This window comes from Suncus etruscus, chromosome 15, assembly GCF_024139225.1.
Source record: "Suncus etruscus isolate mSunEtr1 chromosome 15, mSunEtr1.pri.cur, whole genome shotgun sequence".
Taxonomy (NCBI): domain Eukaryota; kingdom Metazoa; phylum Chordata; class Mammalia; order Eulipotyphla; family Soricidae; genus Suncus; species Suncus etruscus.
In genome coordinates this window covers 65,407,758-65,419,846 of record NC_064862.1, presented here as the reverse complement: position 1 = coordinate 65,419,846, position 12,089 = coordinate 65,407,758, and the positions used below count along the sequence as shown (strand labels likewise).

General features: G+C 40.9%; 1 protein-coding gene across 1 annotated transcript in view; it reads right to left on the bottom strand.

The window, feature by feature from the left end:
- The window catches only part of MOSMO (modulator of smoothened), a 90,995-nt gene that overhangs the window by 51,553 nt on the left and 27,353 nt on the right, over positions 1–12,089 (bottom strand). The window lies entirely within an intron of this gene.

The window sequence follows — 12,089 nt, the reverse complement described above, 5'->3', positions numbered from 1 at the left end:
TGACACTCAGGGGTTACTCCTGACTATCTATATACTCAGAAATCACTCCTGGCTTAGGGGACCATATGGGACACCAGGGGACTGCGGTCTGTCCTAGGTTAGTTCATGCAAAGCAGACATCCTACTATTTGTGCCACTGCTCTGGCCCCTTGACTTTTTTTTTTTTTTGTTCCCCTCCCCCTGACTTATTGTGTTTTATTGTTAGTTTTGGAATACCAGATGGTGAACTGCAGTATTCTACTCTCTCTGTCTCTCTCTCCCCTCTCTCTCTCCCTCTCATTCACTCACTCATGCCATTCAGGTAACATTTATCATGCATATTTGGTATTCACCTCCAGTTTCTGGCTCAGAGTTCCCCAAAGTCCTTAGAATTTTCTAAGTGTTGTGAATAACAGAGTTGCTTTGAAACTGAAGGTAACTTGAAAACACCTAAGGATGGGGCTAGTTGCCAGGGATACCAACACAATTAGAAAGTAGATTCAATCCCTCCTCCCTTCGACTTCAACAGATGAAAGAAAGGCTAGAGGCAGAGGTCAATTGCCAATTGGAAGAGTTAATTAGTCAAGCCCATGTAATCCTCAATGACAGCCCAAGGGAGAGGACTTCTGAGCACGTCCAAGTTGGTAAATATGTGAAATATTGGGGGAGAAAGGCACCCCTGAAGTTTCCAGGCCTTTTCCCTACACCACATCCTACATATCTTTCTGTCTGCTGACTTATATCCTTTGTAATAGAATGGGATTAAATTCTGTATGCTATTCAGATGAAGTACTCAAACATCAGGAGGGGAGTCAGTTACCCTGAAACACAGAGAAGTCTCTAGGCTTGTGATTGGCACCTAAGAGCTGATAAAGGGGGTTAAGGGGCTTACTCTATTAATCTCCCTTCTATGGCTGATTAGTTAGATCTGGTGTAAGTAGTTGGCAAATGAAGTGCAAGGTGCACTTGTGAGACTTGACCCACCCAGCATGGTACCTGCTGTTATCTTCAGGAAGATACAATGGGTCCCCGCCCATGAAGGGCAGAGCCTGATTCCTACTGTGTGCTAGCAAAGGGAAGATATTGTGATTGTCTCTTCTCTGCTCTGCTGAACCTTGAACCAACCTGTCCAGAAGTTCCCTTAGAGCACTTCTTCAGAGGTGAACTGTCTCCACCCAGGAAGGCCTGAGCCTTATTCCTGCTGTGTGCTACACAGCAGACATTGTAACTATCTCTGCTTTGCTCTGCTCTGCTGCTCTGTCCGCCCCCCTCCCGAAGTGCCCTGAGGGCACCTCTTCAGGTGAGCTGTCCCAGCCAATGAAGGCCGGAACCACAGAAGAACCTACGGAAGTCATGTCAACATGGCAACATTGGCCATGCCAATGAGGGGCAGAGCCAGAGGAGCCCAGCTGCAGAGTGAAGCAGAGCGGCCACACACATCTCCTAGTCAATGAACCCTAGCACAACATGCAGAAAGCATCACACTACAAGCGTGACAATGGGGAAACAATGTAGGGCAATACATGCACAGAGATTGAAGATGGCAGCTCTGATGACCCAAAAAGTGCCAACCACCTGTTTAGTCTCTCAGATCAGGAATTTAGAGAAGAAATATGGAAGATGTTCATAGAACTCAAAGAAGTCACAGATCAATTAATGAACCACAAATAAGCAAGAGGTTATGAAAATAGAAATGAGAAAACTCTAAACTAAAATAACAGGATTGAAAACTTGGTAGGTGAAATGAAAACCATACTGGAAAGCTTCTCCAAGAGAGTTACAGTAGCTGAGGACTGAATCAGTGAGCTGGAAGATGAGATGCATAACAACTCCATACAACAAAAGAGAATGGAAAAGAGCCTTAAAGCAAATGATCAGATAATGAATAAAACCTCAAAGAATGTGAACAGTCAAATAATAGAAGTTTTTGATAAACTCCACAGAAATAACATAAGAATCACTGGAGTCCCAGAGACATAGGAAGAAAATCTCCATGAAGAATCAATAGTCAAGGATATCACTGAAGAGAAACTCCTGGAGTTAAAGAGTGTATGCAGGACCCGGAGAGATAGCACAGTGGCGTTTGCCTTGCAAGCAGCCGATCCAGGACCAAAGGTGGTTGGTTCGAATCCTGGTGTCCCATATGGTCCCCAGTGCCTGCCAGGAGCTATTTCTGAGCAAACAGCCAGGAGTCACCCCTGAGCATCGCCGGTTGTGGCCCAAAAACCAATAAATAAATACATAAATAAATAAATAAATACATACATAAATAAATAAAGAGTGCATGCAACCAAATCCGGCATACCTGAAGAGTAGCAGCTAAAAGAGATCCAAAGAAAAGCACCCCAAGTCATATCTTAGTCACAGTGATGAATCCCAAAGATAGGAATAGAATACTGAAAGCAGCAGGATCAAAAAAGTAAATTACATTCAAAGGAGCATCCCTAAGATTTACAGCGGATCTGTCACAAGAGACCATCCAGGCCTGAAAGTAGCAGTAAAATACAGTGACAAAACTCAACAAAATGTATGCATCACCTAGAATATTTCATCCAGCCAGACACACATTCAGGTTTGAAGGACATATACATAACTTCATGGATAAAACACAGCTCAGGGGCCAGAGAGATTGCATGGAGGTAGGGCATTTGCCTTGCATGCAGTAGGACTGTGGTTCGAGTCCCAGCATCCCATAAGGTCCCCCGAGCCTGCCAGGAGCGATTTCTGATTGTACCGCCAGGAGGAACCCCTGAGCACTCCTGGGTATGAACCCCAACCCCTCCCAAAAAAACCAGCTCAAAAACTTACAGACTCAAAAACCAGACTTAAATGACAAACTGAAAGGTCTACTTTAAACAAACACAGAATAACAGACACGTCAAATTCCTACAAAAAGAAGTACACTAAATCCCATGTCAATTATCTCTCTCAATGTCAATGGACTAAATGCAAACCAGTTAAGAAACACAGAGTGGCAAAATAGATCAAAAACCTGAATCCAACATTCTGTTGCTTAAAAAAACACATTTGAATAGTCAGAAGAAAAAAAAAACATAGATTCAAAATAAAAAGTTGGAGGACAATCATCCAAGTAAACAACTTCTTTAGAAAAGCTGGAGTGAGGGCCAGAGAGATAGTACAGCAGTAGGGCATTTGCCTGGCATTCGACCGACCAGGACAGACTGGATTCAATTCCCAGCATCCCATATGGTCCCCTGAGTCTTCCAGGAGTGATTTCTGTGCTCACAGCCAGCAGTAACCTCTGAGCGCCACTGAGTATGGCCCCCAAACCAAAAAATAAATAAATAAATAAATATCAGATGATACAGACTTTAGACTTAAAAAGTTATGAAACAGGGGCAGGAGAGATAGCATGGAGGTAGGGTGTTTGCCTTGCATGCAGAAGGATGGTGGTTCGAATACCGGCATCCCACATGGTCCCTGGAGCCTGCCAGGAGTAACCCCTGATTGCTGCCGGGTGTGACACCCCCCAAAAAAAGTTATAAGGGACAGATATGGACATTTCATAATAATCAACAGATATGTACAACAGGAAACCACACTCCTAAACATATACACACCCAATAAGGGACCAGCAAAATATTTAAAACAATTACTGTCAAATCTGAAATAAGACTTCAATAGCAACGCAATTAATACTGGGAGACCTCAATGCCACCCTGTCACCACTTGATAGGTCAGCCAGGATGACACTTAACTAGTTCTAAAAGGAGAAATGGAAGAAAGTGAACTAGTAGATTTATATAGGGCTCTCCACCCCCAAGTAAATTGGATACATATTCTACAGTGCATCTGGGTCATTCTCCAGGATAGACCACATGCTGGCCCATAAATCATACCTCCATAAAATCAAGAGAAATCGTACAAACTACCTTTTCAAATCATAATGCAGTAAAATTAGAAGTGAACTACAAACAGACACAAAGGAAAAACTTAACATCTGGAAATTGAACAGCTCACTACTGAACCAGTGGGTCAGAGATGAAATCAAAGAGGAAATCAAAACATTCCTGGAAAATAATGAGAATAAAGACAAAAGCTACCAAAATTTGTGGGACATGGAAAAGGCAGTTGTAAGAAGAAAATTTATAGCATTACAAGCACACATCAGGAAGGGAGATGGGGCCTACATAAATAACTAATGATACAACTTATAAAATTAGAAAGTGATCAACAAAATGAACCAAAGCAGGTAGGCAGAAGAAAATAACAAAGCTTAGAGCAGAAATTAATGAAGTGGAAATTCAAAGAACAATTCAAAATATAAATGAAAGGGGCCGGCGAGGTGGCGCTAGAGGTAAGGTGTCTGCCTTGCAAGCGCTAGCCAAGGAAGGACCGTGGTTCGATCCCCCGGTGTCCCATATGGTCCCCCCAAGCCAGGGGCAATTTCTGAGCACTTAGCCAGGAGTAACCCATGAGCATCAATGGGTGTGGCCCGAAACCCCCCCAAAAAATATATATATATTAATGAAAGCATGATTTGGTTCTTTGAAAAAAAAAATCAACAAGATCAATAAACGACTAGCAAAACTCAGAAAGGGAGAAAAACTTAATAAACTGAATTAGAAATGTAAAGAGGGGGAGATCACTACAGATACCACAGAGATTAAAAGGGTAATCATGAGGCCGGCGAGATGGCGCTACAGGTAAGGTGTCTAGTCTGCCTTGCAAGCGCTAGCCAAGGAAGGACCGTGGTTCGATCCCCCGGCGTCCCATATGGTCCCCCCAAGCCAGGGGCAATTTCTGAGCGCTTAGCCAGGAGTAACCCCTGAGCATCAAACGAAACCCCCCCCCAAAAAATAAATAAAAGGGTAATCAGAGACTACTTTGAGAAACCCTGTGCCATGAAACAAGAGAACTTGGAAGAAAAGAACAAATTCTTCCATAGTTGAACCAGGATGACCTAACATAGTGGTCCTCAAACTACGGCCTGCGGGCCACATATTGTATTTATTCCCCTTTTGTTTCTTCACTTTAAAACAAGATATATGCAGTGTGCATAGGAATTTATTCATAATTTTTATTTATTAATTGTTTCTTTATTTATTTATTTTGGTTTTTGGGTCACACCTGGCAGTGCTCAGGGGTTACTCCTGGCTCTATGCTCAGAAATTGCCCCTGGCAGGCACAGGAGACCATATGGGATGCCGGGATTCGAACCACCGTCCTTCTACATGAGAGGCAAACACCTTACCTCCATGCTATCTCTCCAGCCCCCATAATTTTTATTTTTACTATAGTCAGGCCTCCAGCAGTCTGAGGGACAGTGAACTGGCCCCCTGTTTAAAAAGTTTGAGGACCACTGACCTAGCATATCAAAACAGACCCATCACTATTAAGAAAATTAAAATGGTAATCAAATGTCTTCCCAAAAACAAAAGCCCAAACTCAGATGGAGTCACTAATGAATTCTTTCAAACCTTTTTTTTTGTTTTTGTTTTTGTTTTTGTTTTTGGGCCACACCCGGTGGTGCTCAGGGGTTACTCCTGGCTGTCTGCTCAGAAATAGCTCCTGGCAGGCACGGGGGACCATATGGGACACCGGGATTCGAACCAACCACCTTTGGTCCTGGATCGGCTGCTTGCAAGGCAAACGCCGCTGTGCTATCTCTCTGGGGCCACTTTCAAACCTTTTAAGAAGACCTACTACCAATTCCTTTGAGGCTCTTTCAGAAAATTGAAGAAACAGAAAAACTCCCAAATAGTTTTTATTGAAGCTAACATCACCCTGATACCAAGAGCAGACAGACATGCTGCAAAAAAAATAAAACTAAAGATTGATATCCCTGATGAACACAGATGCAAAGATCCTCAACAAAATCCAATGCAAATAGTACCCAACACATCTTTAAGAAGGTCATATGCTATGACCAAATAGATTTCATTACAAGATTGCAGGATGATTTAACATGTGTAAATCAATCAACATAATACACCATATCAACAAAAAATACAAAAAACATATGATCATATCAATAGATGTGGAGAAAGCATCTGATAAGGTTCAGCACTCATTCAAGGTAAAATCTCTCAACAAGATGGGACTGGAAAAATTTTTTCTCAATATAGTCAAGTCCATTTATCACAAGTCAATTACAAATATTATACTCAATGAAGATAAACTAAAAGCCTTTGCTCGAAAATCTGATAGAAGACAAGGTTGCCTCCTCTCAACAATCCTATTTAACATAGTACTGGAAGTACATGCCATAGAAATTAGGCAAGAAAAATATAGCAAGAGCATCCAGATAGGAAAGGAACAAAGCTCTCACTATTTCCAGATGACATGCTACTATATTTAGAAAACCTTGGGGGCCAGAGAGATAGCATGGAGGTAGGGTGTTTGTCTTGTATGCAGAAGGACGGTGGTTCGAATCCCGGCATCCCATATGGTCTCCTGAGCCTGCCAGGAGCGATTTCTGAGCGTAGAGCCAGGAGTAACTCCTGAGCGCTGTCAGGTGTGACCAAAAAAACCAAAAAAAAAAAAGAAAATCTTAAAGACTACCAAAAAGCTTCTAGACACAATAGATTATAGCAAAGTGGCAGGATACAAAATTAACATGCAAAAATCAATGGCCTTCTTATCCACAAATAATGATAGAGAAGAAACGAAATTAAAAAGCAATCCCATGGGGCCAGAGTAATAGCACAGCAGTAAGGCATTTGCTTTGCACATGTCCAACACAGGACGAACCCTGGTTTGAATCCCGACATCCCATATGGTCCACGGAGCCTGCCAGGAGCAATTTCTGAGCACAGAGCCAGGTGTAACCCGAGCGCTGCGGGGTGTGACCCAAAAACCGAAAGGAAAGAAACAACAACAACAACAACAACAAAAAAAACAATTAGTGCCACACAAACTCAAATACCTTGGAGTCAACTTAAATAAAGAGGTGAAGGACCGATACAAAGTAAACTACAAAACACTGCTTCAAGAAATAAGACACAGGAAATGGAGACACATACCCTATTCATGAATTGGGAGGATTAGCATCATTAAAATGACGATACTCCAAGCCTTTGTACAGATTTAATGTAATCCTCTAAGGATGACCATGTCATTCTTCAAAGAAGTGGATCAAACACTCTTGAAATTAATTTGAACAATAAACACCCATGAATAGCTAAAGCAACTCTTATGAAAAAGAAGATATGAGGCATCATTTTCCTTAACTTTAAATTTTACTACAAAGCAATAGTCATTAAAAAAGCATGGTATTGGAATAAAGACAGACCCTCAGATCAATGGAATAGACTTGGATATTCAGAGAATGTTCCCCAGACATACAATCAATTAATCTTAGATAAAGAAGCAAAAGATGCAAAATGGAACAAGGAAAGCCTCTTCAACGAGTGATTTTGAGACACTGTTCAGCCACATGCATAAAGGTCAAATTCAAATGGATTAAAGAACTTGAAAGAGGCCAGAGAGATAGCATAGTAGTAGGGCCTTTGCCTTGCATGTGGCTAACCAGTTCGATTCCCAACATCCCATATGATCCCCCAGCCTGCCAGGGGCAATTTCTGAGTGCAGAACCAGGAGTAACCCTGAGCGCCGCTGGGTGTGGGTCCTAAACCAATCAATCAATAATTAAAGTTTTTTTTTTTTAAAAAAAAGGACCTTGATAGCAAACCCAGAACCATTATATATATATAGAAGAACACATAGGTAAAGCACTCCACAAAACTGAGACTAAAGGCATCTTTGGGGAAAAACCACTGTCAAAACAAGTAGAAGCGGAGATAAACAAATGGGGCTATATTAAGCTGAGAAGCTTCTGAACCTCAAAGGAAATAGTGACTAGGATATAAAGGCTACACACAGAATGGGAGAAACTATTCACCCAAGACCCATCAGATAAGGAGCTAATATCTAAGATATATCATATATATTATATATAATATCTAAGATACTGACAGAACTTAACAAGAAAAAAATCTAACCCCATCAAAAAGTGGGGAGAAGAAATGAACAGATTCTTCCTCAAAGAAGAAATACAAATGGCCAAAAGTCACATAAAAAAAAATGTTCCACATCTCTCATCGGGGAAATGTAAATCAAAGCAACAATGAGGTACCATCTCAAGCTACAGAGATTGGCACATATCACAAAAAACAAGAACACCCAGTGCTGGCGGGAATGTGGAAAGAAAGGAACTCTCATTCACTGCCGGTGGGAATGCCATCTAGTCCAGCCTTTATGGAAAACAATATGAGGTTCCTCAAAAACTGGAAATTGAGCTCCCCAATGATCCAACTATACCACTCGTAGGAACACAAAATAAAAAGGAACACAAAATACAAAAGTGCTTTCTGCATGCCTATATTCATTGCAGCATTATTTACAATAGCCAGATTCTGGAAACAACCCAGATGCCTGACAACAGATGAGTGGCTAAAGAAACGTGGTACATATACACAATGGAATTCTATGCAGCCATCAGGAAAAATGGAGTCATGAAATTTTCCTATACATGAATGTACATGGAAACTATTGTGCTGAGTGAAATGTCAGAGGGAGAGAGATAGACACAGAATAGTCTCACCCATCTGTGGTATTTAAGAAAAATAAAGACAGAATTATAATAATACCTAGAGACATTAGAGATGAGGGCTGGAAGGATCAGCCCACAATATGAAGCTTACCAGAAAGAATGGTGAGTGCAGTGAGAGAAATAACTACACAGCAACTATCATGACAATGATAGTTAGTGACAGAAATAGAATGCCTGTCTTGAATACAGGTAGGGTAAGGGGAGGAGGGAGATAGGGGCATTGGTGGTGGGAAGGTTGCACTGGTGAAGGGGTTTTTTTGTGTGTGTGTGACTGAAACCCAAGTACATAAATACAGATATTATAAAAATTAAAACAGGGAAAGAGAATGATGAATATGAATTTTCTCAAACTATAAGATATACATGACACCAAAATGCTTTTAGTTTTTACTCCTTTGATAAGAGCATAAGACTAAATGTCAGCTCAATTAAGAAAGAATAGTGAAATTATGAATCATACATGTATTTAATAGCCCAGAGAAAGTTCTTGCAATTTGCAAGAATTTCAAATGCCAGAAATGTACATTCAATAATTTGCCTTCTATGACTTTTAAAACCATGATCATTGGGGCCAGAGAGATAGCACAGATTGTGCCTGCTTTGCAAATGGCCAGCTCAGGTTCAATCTCTCGCATATCATACAGTCCCCAAACACAGTTCAAAGTAATTCCTTAAGGGGCCGGGCGGTGGCGCTAGAAGTAAGGTGCCTGCCTCGCATGCGCTAGCCTTGGACAGACCGCGGTTCGATCCTCCGGCATCCCAGATGGTCCCCCAAGCCAGGAGCAACTTCTGAGTGCATAGCCAGGAGTAACCCCTGAGCGTCACCGGGTGTGGCCCAAAAACCAAAAAAAGAAAAAAAGAAAAAGAAACAGTAATTCCTTGGGGCCAGAGAGATAGCCTTTCATGCAGAAGGTCATTGGTTCAAATCCAGACATCCCATATGGTCCCCTGAGCCTGCCAGGAGCAATTTCTGAGCATGGAGCCAGGAGTAACCCCTGAGCGCTGCCGGGTGTGACCCAAAAACATAAATAAAAAATAAAAAAAAAAAAAGAAGTAATTCCTGAGAGCAGAGTCCTGAGCATCTCCACGTGTGTTCCCCAAACAAAAACTAATTCACAAACACACAAAACAAGAAAACACATGAGTGCTGTAAAAGATGTAAAAAGGAAATTATGCTCTAGTCTCATGATCTCATTCATGTATAAGGAGTTAAAGTGGTGTAAAAATATGGGGCTGGAGAGATGGCGTTAGAGGTAAGGTGTCTCCCTTGCAAACGCTAGCCTAGGACAGACCACAGTTCCATCCCTCGGTGACCCATATGGTCCCCCCAAGTCAGGGGTGATTTCTGAGTGCATAGCCAGGAGTAACCTCTGAGTGTCAAATGGGTGTGCCCCCCAAAAAAAACAAACAAACAAACAGAAAAATAAAGTGGGGTAAAAATATAAGACAATTTGTATCACCTCTTAGAGAAATATTAAAAAAAGTCTGACACCTAAAAGAAAACAATGGCCACCAAATTTCACAGGTAGTCTGGTCCAGGCTGATCCCTCTGAGGCATACTCAGTATGGGTGGGGTGAACTGCCCTTTCTGCATGAACCATAGCAGCCAGTATCACTTCCTACACCCTCAAACAGAAATGGCTGGATCCACAACTTAACCTTATCAAACTGCCAAGCAACCAAACTAGTTTCAGATTGATAGACCCTGGCTTGCATGGCTGCAAGTGGCAGCACAATACCTCAAACTTTTATAGAAGTGTCAGCCAGGGAGTACCACAGGAAATCTGATGGAAAAGTGACATTAAATCTACCAAGCTCAGTGAGCCTAAACGGTAATGCAGAAGCCTCAACTAGTTCCAACAACAGCCTAGTAAATCCTCAGACACTAACTTTAGTAACACCACTGGAGAGCTAGAACTATTATTTCAAATTGACACCTGTTGATCTGAGTTTTGATTATCCCATTTGCCTTTGTATTGTAATAAACAATATGAAGTAAATTTGTTTATACATACAAGGATGCAGGCTAGGGTAAAGAGAAGGCCACATTGGTGGTGTTACAGGTGTTTTAATATTTAATGCTTGGGGCTGGAGCTACAGCACAGTGCTGTAGGGCGTTTGTCTTGCATGAGGCTGACTCAGGATGAACCTGTGTTCAATCCCTGGCATCCCATATGGTCCACGAGCCAGGAGCGATTTCTGAGAGCATAGCCAGGAATAACCTGAGTGTCACTGGGTGTGGCCCCCAAACCAAAAATAAATAAATAAATATTTAATGCCTGAAATAATTGTATTATGAACAACTGAGCAAATCACAGTTATAATAATTTTTAAAAGAAAAAAAAGTATAACTGTGTATGTTTTATACAATTCCTAAAAGAAAGAGATTAAGTACAGAAAAATATCAATCCAAAAAAAGAAGAGGTTGAAGAAATAATTACCCTTCAGGTACTTCTGGAATATTACTTTTATTCTTCTGTGACTGACTCTTTAAGTTTTTTATTTATTTATTTTTGTTTGTTTTTCTGGGTCACACCAGGTGGCACTCAGGGGTTACTTCTGGCTCTGTACTCAGAAGTTGCTCTGGCAGGCCCAGTGGATCATAAGGGATGCCGGGATTTGAACCACCGTCTGTCCTGGATTGGCTGTTTGCAAGGCAAACGTCTGACCACTGTGCCCCTTGTGATTGATTCTTTAAGTTCTAAGATCCTTACTATTTAATGCATCTAAATAGTCTCAGTAAAGAAAAATTACATCTGTTTGCATAAATATATGTACATGTTTTTGTTACATTATAAAAATCTAAAGGGAAATTCATGTAATTATTTGTGGCTACTGATCATAATTGAAAATTATCACATTTTGTATTTTTAATAAAAATTATAAATGAATGGCTACAACCTAGAAAATCAATAATTAAGAAATATAATTATACATAAAAATTAAATGCGCATCTAAGATGTTCTTAACAAAAGATTTATGGTTAGCTAGCAATATTCTTGGAGACTGTTCTCTTTTGTTTCAGTCAGGTAAGAATTTCAAAAGGAACAGAAATTTTCAATGAGTCAGAGAAATAGAAGGCCAAAGCTAAGAACAGAAAACCAAGGAGAAACTCAATCTTCTTGCCACCAGACAAACAGAACCGGTATTTTGGCAGTTTTTGTTCTACTTTACAAATAGAATCTCAGATGTTTGGTTGAGGAAAATCTAGCATGTCCTAAGTTCTACTTCAAAACCTTTTTTTGTTTTGTTTTGTATTTGGGCCACATCTGGTGATGCTCAGGGGGTGACTCCTGGCTATGTGTTCAGAAATCGCTCCTGGCTTGGGGGACCATATGGGATGCTAGGGATCAAACCGAGGTCCATCCCGGATCAGCTGTGTAAAAGACAAATGCCCTACCGCTGCGCTATCGCTCTGGCCTCTACTTCAAAATCTTAAACTGAAATAAAGGACTCTCATAATAAATTACCTTTCTCCACCGTATGAGTTTGGAGGTGAAAAAATAAATAATAACAACTGTCACTATACTCTGGG